Source organism: Dromiciops gliroides, chromosome 2 (assembly GCF_019393635.1).
Source record: "Dromiciops gliroides isolate mDroGli1 chromosome 2, mDroGli1.pri, whole genome shotgun sequence".
In the NCBI taxonomy this organism is placed as follows: Eukaryota; Metazoa; Chordata; class Mammalia; order Microbiotheria; family Microbiotheriidae; genus Dromiciops; species Dromiciops gliroides.
Window position 1 is genome coordinate 278,022,067 of NC_057862.1, and position 23,914 is coordinate 278,045,980.

Genomic DNA, 23,914 nt, shown 5'->3' on the forward strand with positions numbered 1-23,914 from the left:
TCTGATACCATTTTTTATCATGGGTCCTTTGGGATTGTCTTGGATCATTGTATTGCTGAAAACAGCTAACTCATTCACAGTTCTTCATCATACAATATTGCTGATACTGTATACAAGACTATTGTGGTTCTGCTCATTTTGCTTTATATCAGTTGATGTAAATCTTTCCAGGTTTTTCTGAAATCCTTCTACTTTTCATTTCTGATAGTACAATAATACTCCATTACAATCATTTACCACAACTTGTTCAGTCATTTTCAAATTGATGGGTATCCCCTCGACTTCCAGGGTTAAATTACTACTACTACTACTACTACTACTACTACTACTACTACTACTACTACTACTACTACTACTACTACTACTATTGCTGCTGCTGCTGCTGCTACAACACACACATACACACAAGCTGCTATAAATATTTTTGTACAAATAGTCTCTTTTATTTTTTTTTAAATATCTTTGGGGAGAAGCTAAGTGGTACAGTAGATAAAGCACCAGCCCTGGATTCAGGAGGACTGGCATTCAAGTCTGGACTCAGACACTTGAAATTGACTAGTTATGTGACCCATGGCAAGTTGCTTAACCCTCGTTGCCCTCAAAAAAACAAACAAACAAAAATCTCTGGCATGAAGACCTAGTTGGGATCAGTGAAATACATTTCTGATCACCTCTACCTTCCAAAATTTTTATCTTCTTTAAGTGCACAGCTCAGATGCTATCTCCTACAAGAGTCCTTTCCTGTTCTCAACCTTAAATCACCTTCCAATCTTCTCTACTGCTTAAAATTACTTTGAATTATTTTCCATATAGTTAATGTTTACTGATGTATATTCATATTGTATCTCTCCCTTTCACCTGATGTAAATATATATATATATATATATTTCTTGAGAAAAATACTTTCCTTTTGTTTTTGTCACTCAGATACCTAGCACAATATCTGGCACCCAGTACATGCAATAATTATCTCTTTAATTGAACTGATTGGACAGAAAGCTTTGGACAGTGAAGCGAGGAAGAGAAGAGGAAGGAAATAAGCTTTTACATAATACCTACTATGTTACATTCACTTTTTGCAAATATTATTTCATTTGTTCCTTACAACAACCCTGAGAAATAGGTGCTATTAATATGCCAATTTTGCAGTTGAAGAAGCTGATGTAAACAGAAGTTAAGTGACTTGCCCAATGTTGCATTGCTAGTAAGTGTCTAAGACTGTATATGAACTAGTCTTTCTGACTCTAGGCCTAGCTGTCTGTCTACTGAGTCATCAGGTGAAGGAGGAAAGGAAATTTTAAAGACATAAATATTCATCACTAAGCTTGAAGCCAGTGAATATGACATCTAGTGAAAGGAATAAAGAATGTGGATTTCACTAGGGATAGGGGTAAGGTATGAAATCTTAGGGTATTTCTTTACTAGGCTGTTTAAATAAAATGCTTAGAGCTTTTAATTTTGTGGTGTCACCTGAACAGTGATTAAAATCCCAAAAGGTCACAGCAAAGATGCTTTGCTTTCATGGAGAAATCAAAATGACTGAAGAAAGGAATGCTACAAAGCTGATGTAAATATGAGGAGATTTGTATATTAAGAGCAAGGAAGGATCCAGCAGAGAGAGATTGGTTTACATAAGATAGACTGAACAAAAAAATACGCAAAAAATTACAGGTAAAGATTTTTAAAAATTACAAGAAGTCAGTTAGTAATTGTGAGGCAAAAAACGTGAGGAAATGGCTTATTTTACCTTATTTTTGTGATTGGAGAAAAATTAAATATGTAAATTATATACATAAATACACACATACATTATAAGGGGTCTTTTTTTATTATCAGTGACAGGTATATATGGGAAAGGTGGCCTACCATTCATGTAGCAAGCATGAAGTGTATCTGATGCATAATGAACATGTTCCACTGGCATCTTCACAATTTCAAGAGTTTACAAGAAGGCCCCTTACACACTGGGTAGAGGATTCCTGGGAGGACATGGATGAGAGTTCCACAGTATGAGAAGATTATGGGGGGGGGGGTGGAACCAAGATGGTGGAGGAGAGGCTGTGACTCCCACAAGCTCCAGATAAAACCATTCATTCATGCCCAAATAATGCGGTTAAAAATCAAAATCCAGAATAGCCTAATGCCCATAAGAACAGAGTGAGACTATTTCTCCACAAAAGAGGGCAATTCTGATCACCTACTGATCAGGATGAACAGTTTAGCATGTAGTCCAGACCCAACCAGGGACACTGCTTCCAGAGCATGTCAGAGTCTTCAGCAGCAGCAGCTTCTGAGGCTCCGATCACAGACTGGTGAGGGGGTTCGGCAGTAGGCCTGGGTGAAGTGGAGGCAGTATCTACTGGAGTTGGGGCAAAGCGCCTTGGGTCTGAACCAGTGGGCTGAATCCAGTGGTGGTGGCCCAGTGGGGGAGGGGCAAAAGCATGCCAAGCTTCCGACCATAGAGAATCAGAGTTCAATCAGACTTCTGTTTCCGGGTCAAAGAGAAAGCTGCCATGACTACTCACAAGCCAGGCAGGCTGAGAAGAACCCCAATCACCCCCTGGGCCAGGCTGTAGCATGAACAGTGTGTCCTGGAAGCAGTGCTACACTTTAAGAAGGAGTAAAAGGCCAAGAAATAGTAAGCCAGGATGAGTAGGCAGAGAAAACAGAAGACCATCGAATACTTCTTTGGGGGAAACGTAGACCATACATCCTCAGAAGAAGAAGAAGATAATAACAGGATCAAAGCTCCAACATCCAAAGCTTCAAAGAAAAATATGGACTAGTCTCAGGCCATGGAAGCTCTCAAAAGGGACTTTGAAGAGAAAGGAGAGATAGAATGAAGATGTAGAGAAAGAGAGGAAGGAATAGAAAGAGAAATGAGAGCAATGCAAGAGAGCCATGAGAAAAAAGTTAACAGCTTGAAAAGCCAAATAGAAAAGGAGATTAAAAAACTGTCTGCTGAAAAGAATTGCCTAAGAATTAGGATTGAACAAATGGAAGCTAGTGAGTTTATGAGAAACCAAGACACAGTAAAGCAAATCCAATTGAATGAAAAAATAGAGGGCAATGTGAAATATCTCCTTGGAAAAACAGCTGACCTGAAAAATAAATCTAGGAGAGATAATTTGAAAATCATTGGACTACATGAAAACCACGACCAAAACAAGATCTTAGACACCATCCTTGAAGAGATTGTGAGGGAAAATTGCCCTGATATTCTAGAAGCAGAAGCTAAAATAGAAATTGAAAGAATCCATCAATCATCTCCTGAAAGAGATCCCAAAAGGAAAACCTCCAGGAATATTATAGCCAAATTCCAGAACTCACAGGTCAAGGAGAAAATATTGCAAGCAGCTAGGAAAAAGGAATTCAAATATTGTGGAGCTCCAATAAGGATAAAACAAGATCTAGCAGCTTCTACATTAAAGGACTGGAGGGCATGGAATATGATATTCCAGAGGGCAAAGGAACTGGGAATACAGCCAAAAATCACATACCCAGCAAAACTAAGCATCACCTTTCAGAGGAAAATATGGAATTTCAATGAGAAAGAAGACTTTCAGGCATTTGTTATGAAAAGACCTGAACTGAATAGAAAATTTGACTTTCAAATACAAGACCCTGGAGAGGCATAAAAAGACTTCATGAGGGATATTAAAAGATCAAACTGTTTATATTCCTACATGGGTAGATAATACTTCAAACTCATAAGAACTATCTCTGTAAGGAATTCACAGAGGACACAGGTCTGAACTGAATATGAAGGGATGATATCTGTAAAGCATTTATGTTTTGTTCTTTGTGGGGTGTCTTATGTCTGGGGCCATATTTGGGATTGGGGCCTCCTGGGTCCAGGGCTGGTGCATTGTCCACTGTGCCACCTAACTAACCCATAATGACATCTTTAAAATAGGGTTGAGGTGTAGGAGAAATAGACTGGGGGAGGGGGAAGGGGAGAGATGGTCTGGGGAGAGGTTGTTCACATGAAGGAAACAAGAAAAAAGCTTATGGAGGGGAGGGGAAGAGGGGGAAGGAATTGGGGAGTGAGTGAACCTTAATATCACCAGAATTGACTCAAAGAAGGACTAATATACATACTCAAGTGGGTATAGTAATATATTTTTGCCCTGAAGGAGGGGAGGGAGATAAGGGGGGGAGAGGGGAAGGAGGGAAGGGCAGATTGGGGGAGAGAGCAGTAAAAAGCAAAACACTTTCGAGGAAGGTAAAGATGTTCTGAACAACTGCACAAGTATGACATATTGAATTGCTTGATTTCATAGGGAGGAGAGAGGGAGGAAGAAAATTTGGAACATGGAATTAGCTTAAAGACCTTAAACTCATCAGAGTTGGCTCATGGAGGGAATAACATTCACATCGAGTTGGGAGGAGTAATCTATCTAACCCTACAGGAAAGTATGAGGGGAAGAGGATAAGGAAGGAAGGGGGGGGGAAAGGGAGTGCAGAGTAGGGGAGGGGACAGTCAGAAGTAAAATACTTTTGAGGAGTTTAAAAGAAGATAGAAAATAGAGTAAATATCATGGGAAGGGAATAGGATGGAGGGAAATAGTTTTGATGATTGAATATAATAGCAAGACGTATGGTACCTACTTTGCTGGGTTAATATGAAAAAAATTCTTTGTCAAGTTTAAAGTATTTTATTTAGCTTATGATGAACAGGATACTATCAGAAAAACCTGGAAAGACCTACCTGAACTGAAGCAGAGTGAAATGTACTATATACAAAATAACAGCAATAATGTAAAATGATCTTCTGGGAAGCATGTGGTTATTTTCAGCAAGGCAATGATCCAATATAACCCTGAAGGACTTATGAAAATGGCAACCCATCTACAGAGAAAGAAGTGATAGTATCTGAAAATAGATGGAAACATATATTTTTTTCTTTCTTTCTTTTTTTTTTTTTGGTGAGGCAACTGGGGTTGGGTGGCTTGCCCAGGGTCACACAGTTGGTGGGTGTTGGGTGTCTAAGGCCGGATTTGAGCTCGGGTGCTCCTGATTCCAGGGCCGGTGCTCTGTCCACTGTACCACCTAGATGCCCCTGGAAACACATTAAAACATTTTCTTTTCTCTTTGACAATTCCTCAATCTGAAGTTTTGGGGTTTCTTTTGACTGTTTTCTCTTACAACCTAGCTAATGTGGGAATGTTTTCCATCACTACTTATGTATAACTTATTTTGAAATGCTTGAGTTCTAGTGGGTGGGGGGTGGGAATGGAGGAGGAAGAGAAGTTGGAACACAACTTTTTAAAAAACTGATGTTAAAATTTGTTTTTACATAAATTTTGTAAAATAAAATTCTATTCAATTAAAAAAAAGAGATTATGGATGGCTTACAATCTGCACCATTGGAAGGAGTTCCTACATCATTCATATCACAGATCCATTGAAATATAGAAGCATAAATAAACAGCACCCCCTTTTGTGTGACCTAGCTATAGCAAACCTTTGAATCCCCAAGGAAGGAAGTTGAGCTGAAGAACTATTGAAGAGGTTAACATGTCTATTTGAAGGACCAAAGGTCTTCATTGAAATATTAATTTGTCAGCAAGTATATAGGGAATGCCTTAGAGACTGTGCTCAAAGTTACTAATGATCTCTAAATTGCCAAACCTAATGACTTATTTTCAATCCTTTTTCTTGTGGGCCCTTTTTTACTTGGTGATCTCATTAGCTCCCATGGATTCAATTATCAGCTCTATGAAAAAAATTCTTATATCTACTTATCCAATCCTAACTTCTCTGTCAACCTTCAATCTTGAATCTCCAATTACCCTTTATGCATCTTGAAATGGATTTTTACAGATATCTTGAACTCACAATGTTTAAAATTGAACTCATTATCATTTCCCTCAAACCTTCCCTCCTTCCTAACTTTGCTATTATTATCAAAGGCACCACCATCCTCCCCCACTCATACTGGTTCAAAACCTAGGTGTCATTTTTTACTCCTCTCTCTCACACACCCCTCATATATAATTTGATACAATCAGTGATCAAATTCATTACTTACTATTAATTGTGTGAGACCAATCTGACAAAAGCAGAAGGTATTTATTGTAGAATAGCTGGATGTGGCTTGATATGAAGTATAGGGCTACATTATAGATGGCTTTGAAAGCCAAACTGATTTGGTTAAATCTGACATAGTAATATCAAATGGAAATAAAAAGCCATCAAAAGTTTTTTACTAGAATTGTAATATGATGAAATAAATTTTTAACAAATCAAATTTCTCTCTCTACTGATATGGAAAATAGTTCAGATAGACTTTAATTTACAGAAACAAGGTAACATGATCTGACTTACCTTACACACAATATTCTTGTTGGAAGTTTACACAGACTGATAAGAAAACATAGAAAAAATGGACTTATTGAATTCAAGAATCAGATAATTATGGAATTTTAGAGTTAGAAAGGACTTCAGAGACCTTCTGATCTAATCTATACACAGGGGAATTTGTGTAAGAGTTTATTGCACAAAAATAGTTTAAAGAAAAGGTTCCTCCTGGTTTCAAACATGTAGTGTGACCTCTTCTTGAAAGTAGCGAGCATAATTTCTTTATCGTACTTAGATATTTCCTAATGGCTGAAACATTAAATGATACTGATTATATAAGATCTATTTGATGAGCCAGTTCCCAGCCAAATAACTCAATTTCATCTAAATACTGATAATTCTGTTAGGTTTCTACCCAAATAAAACTTATGATACTGGGAACTCTCTATACAGACAGAGATTTGATCTGGGGCTTTTCTCTACTGTTAGAAATGTAAACTTCCCATCCCTTCATTACAACTTTACTTTAAAAAGCAAGATCTCCTCTTTAAAGTTCTCTAAAAATACACTGTCTCCTTTGTACATGGCAAAACCCTACAAGAATCTTTGAATGATAAACCAAAAAGCAGAAGCAACTTTGAGGACCCTCTCATTTATATATATATGATTACCAAAGGTGTTTACTACTGTGACAGAGGTTGTCCAGTACTGTGACGAAATTGATGATGGAGCCCCCTCTAGATTGTGATGTCCTCAATAATTTACTTAACTATACAAACGTGGGGGGGGGGATGGAAGCAGTGGATGAAGAACATTGTGCTATGCAGTCTATAGAGTGGACCTATTAATACATCTACACTGGGAAGAAGGGAGAAAAAGGAAACAAATATTTATTTAATGCCTACTATGTGCCAGACACCATGCTAAATATTTTACAAATATTATCCCATTTGATACACATAATGATCCTGTGAACTAGGTATTATTATTATCTTGATTTTACATTTGGGAAAAATAAGCAAACTAGGTTTAAAAGATTTACCTAGGGTTTCAGAGCTAGTAAATGTCTGAAGATGGATTCAAACTCAAGTCTTTCAGAGTCCAAACCTAGTGTTCTAACCACTGTGACACTTAATGTTTTCACAGACTTTAAGAATAGACAATGAATTATACCTACATTTCAACCGGAGGAGAATAGACAGGAATGTTTTGGGGAAATTACATTGATTTTAATGATCCCAGGTTTCTTCAGAAACAAAAGACCATCTTTTTTAATATCAATAGTTTTCTTATAATACTGCTGCCTAAAAGTTACAGGATACTGTAGTCTCCAAAGATTAAAATCATGTATAACCCAAGGTAAATATCAAAAATAAAAATTACTAATAATAGATAATGGAATGAGAAGGTGGGAACTTCTAGCTATTTCTGAGAATTATCCTTTCCATCCAAAAACATTCTTTCTGTTCAGAAACATTCTGATATTTTCTTCAAATCTTAATTTTAAAGCAGCTGGGGGGAGGGGGAGATTTGGGGATGACAAGCACTTTGAAAAGCAAAAAGAAATATTTCCTATTTAGTTTTGCCCTAAGCTGAGTACCCTGCTGATTGTCCAGAACCAATTATCGTTGGGGATAAACTGCATTCAAAAAACTTAGGAAAGCTAATATCTTGTACCTTTTCATATTACAATTCCAGAATTTATTCTAAAACCACTTACTCTAATATTGTAATATCCACTTTGTCTGACCTATAACTTTGTGTTTGACCAACACTTAATTAAATTAAACCCGATGAGTACATATCCATAAATATCTTATGAACTTGCAGGAGACAAAGAACTGTGGTGAGGGAATATCTTGTAATGTCAATTATTGAATGGGGATAGAAAATAATAAAGATATTTCACCAGGGTGTAGCACTTCTTTTTTTTTTCTTTTTTCTTTTTTTCTTTTAGTGAGGCAACTGGGGTTAAGTGACTTGCCCAGGTTCACACAGCTAGTAAGTGTTAAGTGTCTGAGGCCAGATTTGAACTCATGTACTCCTGACTCCAGGGCCAGTGCTCTATCCACTGCGCCACCTAGCTGCCCCTGTGTGTAGGACTTCTACCAAAAAAAAATGTCTTAGGAGATAAAACCTTCACAAACAGATGCAAAAAAATAGAAATAGTATACACATTTTTGCTGACAAGAATACAGTAAAATATTTTAAATAAAGAGCCACTAACATATTAAAAACCAACTGGAAACTAGATAATTTAATCCTAAAGAATTGCTCAAGGAGAAAATCATAGAAAGGATAGATACAAATGACAATGCTCACTAAATTACTTTACGTAGTCAGTGCCATATTAATCAAATGGCCAAAAGATTACTTCATAAAACAAGATAAAAGAGCGTGGAGCCAAGATGGTGGAGAATAACCAGCAAATCGCATGAGCTCTCCTTCTGTTCCCTAAAAAAGAACATTAAATCAAGCCTCTAAATGAGTTATGAAGCTACAGAACTTGCAAAGAGACAGAGAGACACAGTCTTCCAAACAGAGATAATTTAGAAGATTCCAGGAAAGGTTGGTCTCACTCAGTCAAAAGGGAGGCTCAGCTCACTATAGCACAGCGTGTGGGACAGGGTCGGGGCAAGTCAGCAGGAAGCTGTGGGGCACAGCCAAGCAATTGAGGCCCTTGGATCCTGGCACAACAAGCTGGTGGTACAGCAGAACAGTGGAGAAATCCACCTGCACTGCCTGAGAGGGCAGGTGCCAGCTGGATGGACACCCACAAGATAGGCACCAAAAGGCCTACTGATCCCAGTGCACTCAGACAGGAAATCCAGGGTGGTGAAAAATCTATAAGTCATAGAGGCCTCAGTGTAGAGAGCCAGTGACACAGCCCCTATATCGCAAAACAAGAAGCTTGAAACAGGGAACCTGGTACCCCCAGAGGAGACCTCAACTTTAAAAAAATAAAAAATAAAAATATATATATATATAAACTGCACTTTGAGTAAGAAACAAAAAAGAACTCTCACCATTGAGAGCTTCTGTGTTGAGAGGGAAGAGGCAAACCCAAATTCAGATGAGGACAATACTCCCTAATTGCCTAAATGTGAAGCTTCAAAAGGGAAGATGAATTGGTCTCAAAAACAAAAAGCCTTCTGGAAGGAACTCAAAAAAAAATTTTTTTAATCAATTGAGAGAAATGAAAGTAACACAAGAAAATTATGAAAAAAGAATCAGCAGCTTGGAAAAGGAAGCACAAAGATTGACTGAAAAACACAACTCCTTAAAATATTCATTTGGCCAAATGGAAAAAAAAGGTGCATAATCTCATTGAAGAAAACAATGCCTTAAAAATTAAAATTGGAGAGCTGGAAGATAATGAATCCATGAAACACCAGGAAGCAGTCAAGCAGAATCAAAAGAATGAAAAATAGAAGAAAATGTGAGATACCTCATTGGAAAGATCTGGAAAACAGATCCAGGAGAGACAATTTGAGAATCACTGGACTGCCTGAAAGCCATGATCAGAAAAAGAGTCTAGACACCATATTCCAGGAAATTATTAAGGAGAACTGCCCTGATATAGAATCAGACGATAAAATTGTCATTGAAAGAATCCACCAATCACCCCCTGAAAGAGACCCCAAAAGGAAAACTCCAAGGAATATTGTAGCCAAATTCCAGAATTATCAGGTGAAGGACAAAATACTCCAAGCAGCCAGAAAGAAGCAATTTAAATATCATGGAGCCACAGTCAGGATTGCTCAGGACCTAGCAGCTTCAACATTAAAGGATTGCAAGGCTTGGAATATGATATTCCAGAAGGCAAAGGAGCTTGGACTGCAGCCAAGAATCTATTACCCAGCAAAATTGATCATTCTCTTTTAGGGGAAAAGATGGACATTCAATGACACTGGGGACTTTCAAGGTTTCCTGAGGAAAAGACCAGAACTTAGTAAAAAATTTGATCTTAAAATATAAGACTCAAGAGAAGTTTAAAAAGTTAAACAGGAGGGGCAGCTAGGTGGCACAGTGGATAGAGCACCGGCCCTGGATTCAGGAGGATCTGGGTTCAAATATGGCCTCAGACACTTAACACTTACTAGATGTGTGACCCCAATTGCCTCACCAAAAAAAGAAAAAAAAAACGAAAGGAAAAAAAAAAAAGAAAAAAGGTAAACAGGGAAAAAAAGTTACTTAATTAGGTTAAACTGTTTATATCCCTACACAGGAAGATAATACTTATAACTCTTGAGAACTGTAAATATATTTGGGCAGACAGAAGGATCAGAAATAGAGGGTATAAATATAAATTGTCTCTGATGTGATGATAAAAAAGGAAATTAAGTGGTACAAAAGGGAGTTTATAGGAAGAAGAGGAAAGGGGAGGTGGAATGCAGTGAATTACATCATATGAAGAGGTGAAAAAAAAACCCTATTACAACAGCGGGAAAGAAGGGAGGGGTGAACATTTTTTCAACCCTACTCTCATTAGATTGGATTCAAAGAGGGAGTAACATACAGTCATTTGAATAAAGAAACTTAGCTTATTCTTTAGGAAAGTAAAAGGCAAAGGGGAAGGGGGGATTGATAGAAGGGAGGGCAAAAAGAAGGCAGAAAAGGGTAAAGAAAAGGGAGGGGGTGATAAAAAGGGAGGGCAGATTGGGGGAGGCAGGGGCAAGAAGCAAAACACTGGGGAGGAGGAATAGGATGAAAGAAGGGTGGGAAAATACAAAGTGGGTAAAAAGAATGGAGGGGAGGGGCAGCTAGGTGGTGCAATGGATAAAGCACCGGCCCTGGATTCAGGAGGACCTGAGTTCAAAGCCAGCCTCAGACACTTGACACTGTGAGATTAAAATTGGATATTAGATCATAAATCTACCCTACTTAACCTTTCCCTTAATTTATCTCCCAGACTAGTAAATGGAAGAAGGTTCTGGTTTTCTAGATAGAGCTTTTATTGTATGGTAGTCACAAGGTAATGTTGATTAGAAGGATAGGGAAGTAGAAATACAATACAAATCATCTTAAGTCTAGGCTTAGTCTATATTCCGTATAAAACTCACCAAAAGCAGAAGGCCACCTTTGGGGCGAGAGACCGAGTCAAGCGTGTGCGGTTAACCGAGAGCCGGGCCGAGTCAAACTCCAGTCCGCGTCTGTCTGTGCAGCGCAGCCAGGAGACCAGCGGAGCAGGAAAAAAGGCCCCACTTCCATTCTCTCCTTGCCTTTTAAGCTCGCACCCCAGAAGTCGAGTGCTCAGCAGTCAATCTGACCTGCGTCGCAGGCAGACTGGTGTGTGTAGCTCATGCTGTTGGTCTCCTCCCCAAAAGGGCAGTCCTAAAAAAAAACTGGCATCTCTCCATTATCTAACCAAGTATTAAAACTTTTTACCACAACGCTTACTAGCTGTGTGACAATGATCAAGTCACTTAACCCTCATTGCCCCGACAAAAAAAAAAAAAAGAATGGAGTAATAACTGTGAATGTGAATGTGATGAAGTCTGCCATTAAATGGAAATGAATTGCAGAGTGGATTAAAAACCAGAATCCTAAAATATGCTGTTTACAAGAAACACATTTGAAGCAGAGAGACACACACAGAATAAACGCAAAAGGCTGGAGCAGAATATACTATGCTTCAGCTAAAGTAAAAAAAAGCAGGGGTAGCATTTCTTATCTCAGACAAAGCACAGGCAAAAATAGATCTCATTAAAAGAGATAAGAAAGGGGCACATAGGTGGTGCAGTGGATAGAGCACCGGCCCTGGATTCAGGAGCACCTGAGTTAAAATCCGGCCTCAGACACTTACTGGCTGTGTGACCCTGGGCAACTTACTTAACCCCAATTGCCTCACTAAAAAAAAAAAAAGAGAGAGAGAGAGAGAGAGAGAGAGATAGGGAAGGAAGCTACATCTTACTAAAAGGCACTATAGATAATGAAGCAATATCAATATTAAATATGAATACACCAAGTGGTATAGCATCCAAATTCTTAGAGGAGAAGGTAAATGAGTTACAAGAGGAATTAGAAAGTAATACTATACTAGTGGGGAATCTGAATCTTCCCCTCTCATAATTACATAAATCTAGGCAAAAAATAAACATGAAAGAAGTGAAAGAGGTGAATAGAATACTAGAAAAGTTAGATATGATAGATGTCTGGAGAAAATTGAATGGGGATAGAAAGGAATATACCTTTTACTCAGCAATACATGGCACATTTTCAAAAATTGAACATGTATTAGGGCACAAAAACATCATAGTCAAATGTAGAAAGGCAGAAGTATTATACAATAAAAATTACATGTAAGAAAGAGCCATGCAAAAGTAGATGAAAAATCAATTGGAAATGAAACAATTTCATTCTAAAGAATGAATGAGTCAAACAACAAATCATAGAAACAATAACTTTATCCAAGAGAATGACAATAATGAGACAACATACCAAAATCCATGGGATGCAGCCAAAACAGTGCTTAGGGGAAAATTTATAGCTCTAACTGCTTACATGAATAAAAAAGAGAAAGAGGAGATCAATGAATTGGGCATGCAACTTCAAAAGCTAGAAAAACGGGGCAGCTAGGTGGCACAGTGGATAGAGCACTGGCCCTGGATTCAGGAGTACCTGAGTTCAAATCCGGCCTCAGACACTTGACACTTACTAGCTATGTGACCCTGGGCAAGTCACTTAACCCCCATTGCCCCGCAAAAAGACAAAAAACAAAACAAAACAAAACAAAACAAAAAGCTAGAAAAACAACAAATTAAAAATCACTAATTAAATACTAAATTAGAAATTCTGAAAATGAAAGGAGAAATTAATAAAAGTGAAAGCAAGAAAACTATAGAATTAATCAATAAAACTAAGAGCTGGTTTTATGAAAAAATGAATAAAATAGATAAAATATTGGTTAATTTGATTAAAAAAAAGAAGAAAACCAAATTATCAGTATCAAAATTGAAAGGGGTGATGTTACCACCCAAGAAATGAAAATTAAATCAATAATTAGGAATTATTTTGCCCAACTGTATGTCAATAAATTTGACAATCTAAATGAAATGGATAAATATTTACAAAAATACAAACTGCCCAGGTTAACTGAAGAGGAAATAAAATCCTTACATAAGCCCATCTTATAAAAAGAAATTGAACAAGCTATTAATGAACTCCCTAAGAAAAAATTCCCAGGGCCAGATGGGTTTACAGGTGAATTCTGACAAACATTTAAAGAACAATTAATTCCAATATTATACAAACTATTTGGAAAAATAGGTGAAGAAGGAGTTCTTCCAAATTCATTTTATGATACAAATATGGTGGTGATACCAAAACCAGGCAAAGCAAAAACAGAGAAAGAAAATTACAGACCAATTTCCCTAATGAATATTGATGCTAAAATCTTAAATAAGGTATTAGCAAGGAGATTACAGCAAGTGATCACTAGGATAATACAATATGACCAAGTGGGATTTATACCAGGAATGCAGGGCTGGTTCAACATTAGGGAAACTATTAACATAATCAACCACATCAATAAGAAAACCAACCAAAATCATATGATTATCTCAATATATGCAGAGAAACCTTTTGACAAAATACAGCATCCATTCCTAATAAAAACACTAGAGTTTAGGAATAGATGGAGCTTTCCTTAAAATAATAAACAGTATCTACCTAAAACCATCAGCAAGCATTATATGCAATGGAGATAAGTTAGAGGTCTTCCCAATAAGATCAGGGGTGAAACAGGGATGTCCATTATCACCCCTATTATTTAATATTGTACTAGAAATGTTAGCTTTAGCAATCACAGAAGAAAAAGCAATTAAAGGAATTAGAATAGGCAAGGAGGAAACAAAACTATCACTCTTTGCAGATGATATGATGGTATACTTAGAGAATCCTAGAGAATCAACTCAAACATTACTTGAAACAATTAACAACTTTAGCAATGTAGCAGGATATAAAATAAATCCACATGAATCATCAGCTTTTCCATACATGACCAAAAACTTCCAACACCAAGAGATAGAAAGAGAAATTCCATTTAAAGTAACAGTAGATAATATAAAATACTTGGGAGTCTACTTGCCAAGACAAATCCAGGAAATATATGAACACAATTACCAAACACTTTTCAAACAAATCAAATCAGATCTAAATAATTGGAAAGATGTCAATTGCTCATGGATAGGCAGAGCTAATATAATAAAAATGACAATGCTACCTAAATTAATTTAGTTATTCAGTGCTATACCCATCAGGCTACCTAAAAATTATTTTACAGAGCTAGAAAAAATAACAACAAAATTCATCTGGAAAATCAAAAGGTCAAGAATATCAAGAGAAATAATGAAAAAAAATGCACATGAAGGTGGTTTAGCTGTACCAAATCTGGAGATTTACTATAAAGCAGCAGTCATCAAAACTAACTGGCACTTGCTAAGAAATAGAGTGGAGGATCAATGGAATAGGCTAGGCACAGGAGACACAGTAGTAAATGACTTTATTAATGTACTGTGATGTGTATGTATATAAATACATATATACCTTCTATACCCTTCCCAGTACACCCTTCTCCCACCTTTCCAGATTAAATATTTTATTTTATTTTTATAATTAGATAAATGCAAATTAAAGCAATTCTGAGATTCCAATTAGAATCTTATACCCATCAGATGGGCAAAGATGACAAAAAAGAAAATTATAGGTATTTGAAGGACTATGGGAAAACAGACACATTGCTGAGCAATTAGTAGACCTGTGTATGCAAACACACACACACAAACATACACATACATATACATTTGAAATTTTACATAAAAAGTTGCTAAAGAGTATAGCCTATAAGCATAAGAAATCAAAGGAAAAGATCCTCTATGTACAAATATATACGTGTATGTACATATGTATGTGTGTATATATATATGTATGTGTATATACACATACATATATGTGTGTATATAGTATAATATATAATATATTGCTATTGTTATATATAATATATATCATAATAATTATATGTATTAGTTCTTTTGTGGTGAAAGAATATTCTTGGAAATTAAAGGACTGTCTATCAATTGAGGAATGGCTGAGCAAATTGTAGTAGATTAATGTGACAGAGTACTATTGTGCTGCAGGAAATTAGGAAATAGATTATTTCAAAGAAACATGGAAAGATTTGTAAAGTGAAGTAAGCAAAACTAGAACAACCTCAACAATCATTTCAATATTACATAAATACTTTTATAAACTGATGAAGAATGAAGCGATTAAATTCAGAACAGTTTTATGCAATAGCAACAAGATTGTAAGAACATGCAACTTTGAAAGGTGAAAGAATTCTAATCAATGCAATGATGATCCACGATTCCACAGGTCTGAGGATGAAGCATGCTATCCATCTTAGTTTTCCCTCATAGCTATTGAGAAAATTTGTTTTATTTGACTATGAATATTTATTTGTTAAAAGAAGTATTTTTTCTTTTTCTAACATTATTGGTAAGAGAAAGATATAATACACTTCTGCTAAATAAAAGAATAACACTTTAAAAAAAAGGTCAGGATATCATATTCTAATCCCAGGCTCTGCTACTAATTCCTTTGCTAGATTATAAACTTCATGGGGATAGAGTTTATATTTCATTTTTAATCTCCCTTACCACTAAGCACATAGTAGATACTTAATGCACCTTATATTTAGACAATTCTATTACTCTCCCTTGGACTAAATATCGTCCCTTCGAAAAATTGTGCATCTTTAATTAGATGATCTCTATGGTTCCTTCCAGCTTTTACAATCTATGATACTGTGAATGTGTTTACCTTAGAATCTGTAAATGTTAAATTTTAGAATTATATCTTGGATAAGGTTGGATATGGAAATATCTTAGGAGTTAAATGAAAGTTATTTAAATGTTTAGATGCAGAAAGGCAAAATATAATCTTTATTATCCCAAGAAAATTCATATTAATCTATATTAATAAACTCTAATACATGTTCTTTGAATAAAAGCAATAACTATAAATCAATTCAATTAACCATTACTAATGAATGTTAATCAAAAGCAAACTTCATTATTTCAGTTAAAATGTTCTGGTAAATCAAATATTCCATTGACTTGGTCTGGATCTGTAACTTCATTGCTGTGAATTATTCCTATTGCAGAAAAATGTCCACATTGACAATTTATCTGCCATCTTACAGACTTATAGAGCTAATTATATGGGGCTTAAAAGAGTGACTTGCTGGGGAGCGGGGGCAGGGGGGAGGGATGGATGGGCATAGCTACTATATATCAGAAGCTGGACTTGAATTCAGGTCTTCCTGATTTCAGGTCTAAGCCTTTGTCTATTATGCTGTGGTTATTCCTTCTTGGAGTATAACATGAATGAAGGATTCAATGAAATAATGAAATGATTTAAAAAATCATTCATTAACATTTTGCTTTATGCAGGGCACTATGCTGAATGGCGAGGAGGGGATATGGAAGCAAGGAAAACATGACTGTTACATTAAAAATTACATAAGTAACTCCACTTTGCCCTTTATTCACCATGTTGGACTTTATCCACTATTTTATGAAGTTGTTTAAAATTCATGTAAATCACTTGCTTTTGGTGATTTCACAAAACTGCTCTTCTTTTCCTCTATCACACAAATACAAGAATATCACTCTATCTCTCACTTCAGTTTCTCCAGCTCTCTTTCACCAATGAGAAACAAGGTGGTACAATTCCTATTATCCTGTTTTTCCTATTTTTCAATCATTCCAAATTGTATATTAATTGTGAGAAACGAGGCTTCTTGCTCTTTGGGTCTTGTTTTTCACCTGTAGGCTTCTCTTGGGTCTTGATATTAGAAATCTTTTATGTGTGTGTATGTGTGTTCAATTCTGGTCTTCTGCTTATGAAAGCTTGAAATTCTTCTATTTCATTGAATGATCATTTTTTCCTTAAAGTATTATGATTAATTTTTTCCAGGTAGGGAATTTTTAGTTGTACTCCTAGCGCCCTTGACTTATACAATATCATGTTTTATCACCTTCTTATCCTTTAATGTTGCAGCTGTGTAATACTGATTGTGGTTCCCCAATATATGAGTTGTTTCTTTTTGCCCACTTGAGGTACTTTTTCCTTGACATGATAGTTCTTTAATTGGGCAATAATGTTCCTTGGAGTTTTTATTTGGGGATCTCATTTCTGAATTGATCAAAAGATTCTTCCAGTGCCTACTTTGTCCTCTAGTTCCAGGAATTCTGGGAAGTTTTTTTTGATAATTTCTTTTTTTTTTAACTAATAAAGTATTTTATTTTCCCCCGTTACATATAAAAATAGTTCTCAACTTTTGTTTATACAAGCTTTCCAATTTCAGATTTTTCTCCCTCCCTCCTCTACCTCCCCCTCCCCTAGACAGCAGGTAATCTGATATAGGTTATATATATACACATAATAAAATTAAACATATTTCTGCATTAGTCATGTTATAAGAAAAAAATCAGAGAAATGACAAAAAACCTCAAAATAGAAAAATATCAGCACCAAAAACAAAAGAAATAGTATGGTTCGTTCAGCACCTATATGCCACAGTTCTTATTTTTTTTTCCCCCTGGATTTGGAGATCCTCTTCTATCATGAGTTCCCTGGAACTCTTCTGTACCATTGCATTGGTGAGAAGAATATAGTCCGTCACAGTAGATCAACACTCAATGTTGATGATACTGTGTACAATGTTCTTATGGTTCTGCTCATCTCACTCATCATCAGCCCACGCAAGACCCTCCAGGTTTCTCTGAACTCCTCCTGCTCATCGTTTCTTACAGCACAATAGTATTCAATTGTATTCATTTACCACAACTTGCCCAGCCATTCCCCAATTGATAGGCATCCCCTCAACTTCCAATTCCTTGCCACCACATACAGAGCGGCTATAAATATTTTTGTACATGTGGTTCCCTTTCCATGATTTCTTTGGGAAAAAGACCCAATAGTGGTATTGCTGGGTCAAAGGGTATGTACAGCTTTATAGCCCTTTGGGCATAATTCCAAATTGACCTCCAGAATGGTTGGATCAGTTCACAGCTCCACCAACAATGCATTGGTGTTCCAATTTTTCCACAGCTTCTCCAACATTTATTATTTTCCTTTTTTGTAATTTTAGCCAATCTGATAGGTGGGACCTCAGAGTTGTTTTAATTTCCATCTCTCTAATCCTTAGAGATTTAGAGCATTTTTTCATATGGGAATAGATAGCTTTGGTTTCCTCATGAGAAAACTGCCTGTTCATATCCTTTGACCATTTCTCAATTGGGGAATGACTTGGATTCTTATCAATTTGATTTAGTTCCCTATATATTTTAGAAATGAGGCCTTTATCAGAAGTACTGGCGACAAAAATTGTTTCCCAGCTTTCTGCCTCCCTTCTAATTTTGGATGCATTGCTTCTGTTTGAACAATTTTTTTTTAATTTAATGTAATCAAAATCATCCATTTTGCATTTTATAATATACTCTGTCTCTTGTTTGGTCATAAACTGTTTTCCTTTCCAAAGATCTGATAGGTATACTATTCCTTTCTCTCCTAATTTACCTATGGTATCACCTCTTATGTCTAAATAATGTATCCATTTTGACCTAATTTTAGTATAAGGCATAAGATGTTGGTCTATGCCTAATTTCTGCCATACTATCTTCCAGTTTTCCCAGCAGTTTTTGTCAAATACTGAGTTCCTATCCCAGAAGCTGGAGTCTTTGGGTTTATCAAACAGTACATTGCTAAAGTCATTTACTACTATGCCTCCTGTGCCTAGCCTATTCCATTGATCCTCCACTCTATTTTTAGCCAGTACCAAATAGTTTTGATGACTGCCATTTTATAGCAGAGCTTCAGATTTGGTATAGCTAGCCCACCTTCCTGTGCATTTTTTTCATTATTTCCCTTGATATTCCTGACCTTTTGTTTTTCCAGATGAATTTTGTTGTTATTTTTTCTAACTCTATAAAATAATTTTTAGGTAGTCTGATTGGTATGGCACTGAATAAGTAAATTAATTTAGGTAGTATTGTCATTTTTATTATATTATCTCTGCCTATCCATGAGCAATTGACATCTTTCCAATTATTTAGATTTGATTTGATTTGTGTGAATAGTGTTTGGTAGTTGTGTTCATAGAGTTCCTGGATTTGTCTTGGCAAGTAGACTCCCAAGTATTTTATATTATCTACTGTTACTTTAAATGGAATTTCTCTTTCTATCTCTTGCTGCTGGACTTTGTTGGTCCTGTATAGAAATGCTGATGATTTATGTGGATTTATTTTATATCCTGCTACTTTGCTAAAGTTGTTAATTGTTTCAAGTAATTTTTGACTTGATTCTCTAAGGATTCTTTAAGTATACCATCATATCATCTGCAAAGAGTGATAGTTTTGTTTCCTCCTGGCCTATTCTGATTCTTTAATTCCTTTTTCTTCCGTGATTGCTAAAGCTAACATTTCTAGTATAATATTAAATAATAGGGGTGATAATGGACATCCCTGTTTCACCCCTGATCTTATTGGGAAGGCCTCTAATTTATCTCCATTGCATATAGTACTTGCTGATGATTTTAGGTAGATACTGTTTACTATTTTAAGGAAAGCTCCACCTACTCCTAAACTCTCTAGTGTTTTTATTAGGAATGGATGCTGTATTTTGTCAAAAGCTTTCTCTGTATCTATTGAGATAATCATATGATTTTGGTTGGTTTTCTTATTGATGTGGTTGATTATGTTAATAGTTTCCCTAATGTTGAACCAGCCCTGCATTCCTGGTATAAATCCCACTTGGTCATATTGTATTATCCTAGTGATCACTTGCTGTAATCTCCTTGCTAATACCTTATTTAAGATTTTAGCATCAATATTCATTAGGGAAATTGGTCTGTAATTTTCTTTCTCTGTTTTTGCTTTGCCTGGTTTTGGTATCACCACCATATTTGTATCATAAAATGAATTTGGAAGAACTCCTTCTTCACCTATTTTCCTAAATAATTTGTATAATATTGGAATTAATTGTTTTTTAAATATTTGGTAAAATTCACCTGTAAACCCATCTGGCCCTGGGAATTTTTTCTTAGGGAGTTCATTAATGGCTTGTTCAATTTCTTTTTATAAGATGGGCTTATGTAAGGATTTTATTTCCTCTTCAGTTAACCTGGGCAGTTTGTATTTTTGTAAATATTTATCCATTTCATTTAGATTGTCAAATTTATTGACATACAGTTGGGCAAAATAATTCCTAATTATTGATTTAATTTTCACTTCTTAGGTGGTAACATCACCCCTTTCATTTTTGATACTGATAATTTAGTTTTCTTCTTTCATTTTTTAATCAAATTAAACAATATTTTATTCATTTTTTCATAAAACCAGCTCTTAGTTTATTGATTAATTCTATAGTTTTCTTGCTTTCACTTTTATTAATTTCTCCTTTCATTTTTCAGAATTTCTAATGTAGTATTTAATTAGTGATTTTTAATTTCTTGTTTTTCTAGCTTTTGAAGTTGCATGCCCAATTCATTGATCTTCTCTTTCTCTTTTTTATTCATGTAAGCAGTTAGAGCTATAAATTTTCCCCTAAGCACTGTTTTGGCTGCATCCCATGGATTTTGGTATGTTGTCTCATTATTGTCATTCTCTTGGATAAAGTTATTGATTGTTTCTATGATTTTTTGTTTGACCCATTCATTCTTTAGAATGAAATTGATTTTTCATCTACTTTTGCATGGCTCTTTCTTACATGTAATTTTTATTGTATCATGATCTGAAAAGCATGCATTTACTAATTCTGCCTTTCTACATTTGACTATGATGTTTTTGTGCCCTAATACATGGTCAATTTTTGAAAATCTGCCATGTATTGCTGAGAAAAATGTATATTCCTTTCTATCCCCATTCAATTTTCTCCAGACATCTATCATATCTAACTTTTCTAGTAATCTATTCACTTCTTTCACTTCTTTCTTATTTATTTTTTGGCTAGATTTATCTAATTCTGAGAGGGGAAGATTCAGATCCCCCTCTAGTATAGTATTACTGTCTAATTCCTCTTGTAATTCCTAACTTCTCCTCTAACAACTTGGATGCTATACCACTTGGCGCATACATATTTAATATTTATATTACTATAGTACCTTTTAGCAAGATATAATTTCCTTCCTTATCTTTTTTTTTTTTTTGGCGGGGCAATAGGGGTTAAGTGACTTGCCCAGGGTCACACAGCTAGTAAGTGTCAAGTGTCTGAGGCCGGATTTGAACTCAGGTACTCTTGAATCCAGGGCCAGTGCTTTATCCACTGTGCCACCTAGCTGCCCCCCTCCTTCCTTATCTTTTTTAATGAGAGCTATTTTTGCCTGTGCTTTGTCTGAGATAAGGATTGCTACCCCTGCTTTTTTTGCTTTAACTGAAGCATAAAATATTCTGCTCCAGCCTTTTACCTTTACTCTGTGTGTATCTCTCTGCTTCAAATGTGTTTCTTGTAAACAGCATATTGTAGGATTCTGTTTTTTAATCCACTCTGTAATTCGCTTCCATTTTATAGCAGAGTTCATCCCATTCACATTCACAGTTATTATTACTGACTGACTATTCCCTCCATTCTATTTACCACCTTTGTACTTTCCCCCCTTCTTTCATCCTATTCCTCCTCCCCAACGTTTTACTTCTTACCCTTGCCTCCCCCAACCTGCCCTCCCTTTTTATCACCCCCTCTCTTTTCTTAACCCTTTTCTCCCTTGCTTTTGTCCTCCCTTCTATCAGTCCCCCCCTTTCCCTTCCCCTTTTGCTTCCCTAAAGAATGAGCTAAGTTTCTTTATCCCAATGAACGTATATGTTATTCCCTCTTTGAATCAAATCTAATGAGAATAGGGTTGAAACAATGTTCACCCCTCCTTTCTTTCCCTATATTGTAATAGGTTTTTTTTTCACCTCTTCATATGATATAATTCATCCCATTCCACCTCCCCTTTCCTCTCCTCCCATATAGACTCCCTTTTTAACCCCTTAATTTTTTTTTGTATCATCACGTCAAAGACAATTTATATTCATACCCTCTGTGTAAACTCCTTCTCTCTGCCAAATACATTTACAGTTCTTAAGAGTTATGAGTATTATCTTCCACTGTAGGGATATAAACAGTTTAACCTAATTGAGTAATGTTGTTTTTTTTTTCCCTCTGTTTACCTTTTTAAACTTCTCTTGAGTCTTGTATGTTGAGATTGAATTTTTTATTCAGTTCTAGTCTTTTCATCGGGAAAGATTGAATGTCCCCAATGTCATTAAATGTCCATCCTTTCCCCTGAAAGAGAATGCTCATTTTTGCTGGGTAATAGATTCTTGGCTGTAATCCAAGCTCCTTTCCCTTATGGAATATCATATTCCAAGCCTTGTGGTCCTTTAATGTTGAAGCTGCCAGGTCCTGAGCAATACTGACTGTGGCTCCATGATATTTAAATTGCTTTATTCTGGCTGCTTGGAGTATTTTCTCCCTCACCTGATAATTCTGGAATTTGGCTACAATATTCCTTGGAGTTTTCCTTTTGGGGTCTCTTTCAGGAGGTGATTGGTGGATTCTTTCAATGATGATTTTATCCTCTGATTCTATGATATCAGGGCAGTTCTCTTTAATAATTTCCTGGAATATGGAGTCTAGATTCTTTTTCTGGTCATGGCTTTCAGGCAGTCCAATGATTCTCAGATTGTCTCTCCTGGATCTGTTTTCCAGATCAGTTTTCTTTCCAATGAGGTATTTCACATTTTCTTCTATTTTGTCATTCTTTTGATTCTGCTTGACTGCTTCCTGGTGTCTCATGGATTCATTATCTTCCAACAGTCCCATTTTAATTTTTAAGGCATTGTTTTCTTCAGTGAGATTATGCATCTTTTTTTCCATTTGGCCAGATGAATTTTTTAAGGCATTGTTTTCTTCAATGAGATTATGTACCTTTTTTATTTTCCATTTGGCCAAATGAATTTTTTAAAGCATTGTTTTCTTCAGTGAAATTATGCACTTTTTTTTTCCATTTGACCAGTCAATCTTTGTGCTTCCTTTTCCAAGCTGCTGATTCTCTTTTCATAGTATTTTTGTTTTGCTTTCATTTCTTCTACCATTTTTTCTTCTACCTCTCTCAATTGCTTTTTTTTTTTTAGTGAGGCAATTGGGCTTATGTGACTTGCCCAGGGTCACATAGCTAGTAAGTGTTAAGTGTCTGAGGCCGGATTTGAACTCAGGTACTCCTGACTCCAGGGCCAATCCTCTATCCACTCTCAATTGATTTTTAAACTCCTTTTTGAGCTCTTCCAGAAAGGATTTTTGTTCTTGAGACCAATTCACCTTCCTTCATGAAGCTTCACATGTAGGCAATTTGGGGATATTGTCCTCATTTGAGTTTGTGTTGTCTTCTTCCCTATTGATACAGAAGCTCTCAATGGAGAGGGCTCTTTTTTGCTTCTTACTCATTATTGCAGCTTATTTATTTATTTTTTAAGTTGAGTTGAGGTCTGCTCTGGGGACACCAGTGTCCCTGTTTTGGGCTTCTTCTGCAGGGGTATAAGTGCTGTGTGATGGGCTTTTTACCCTG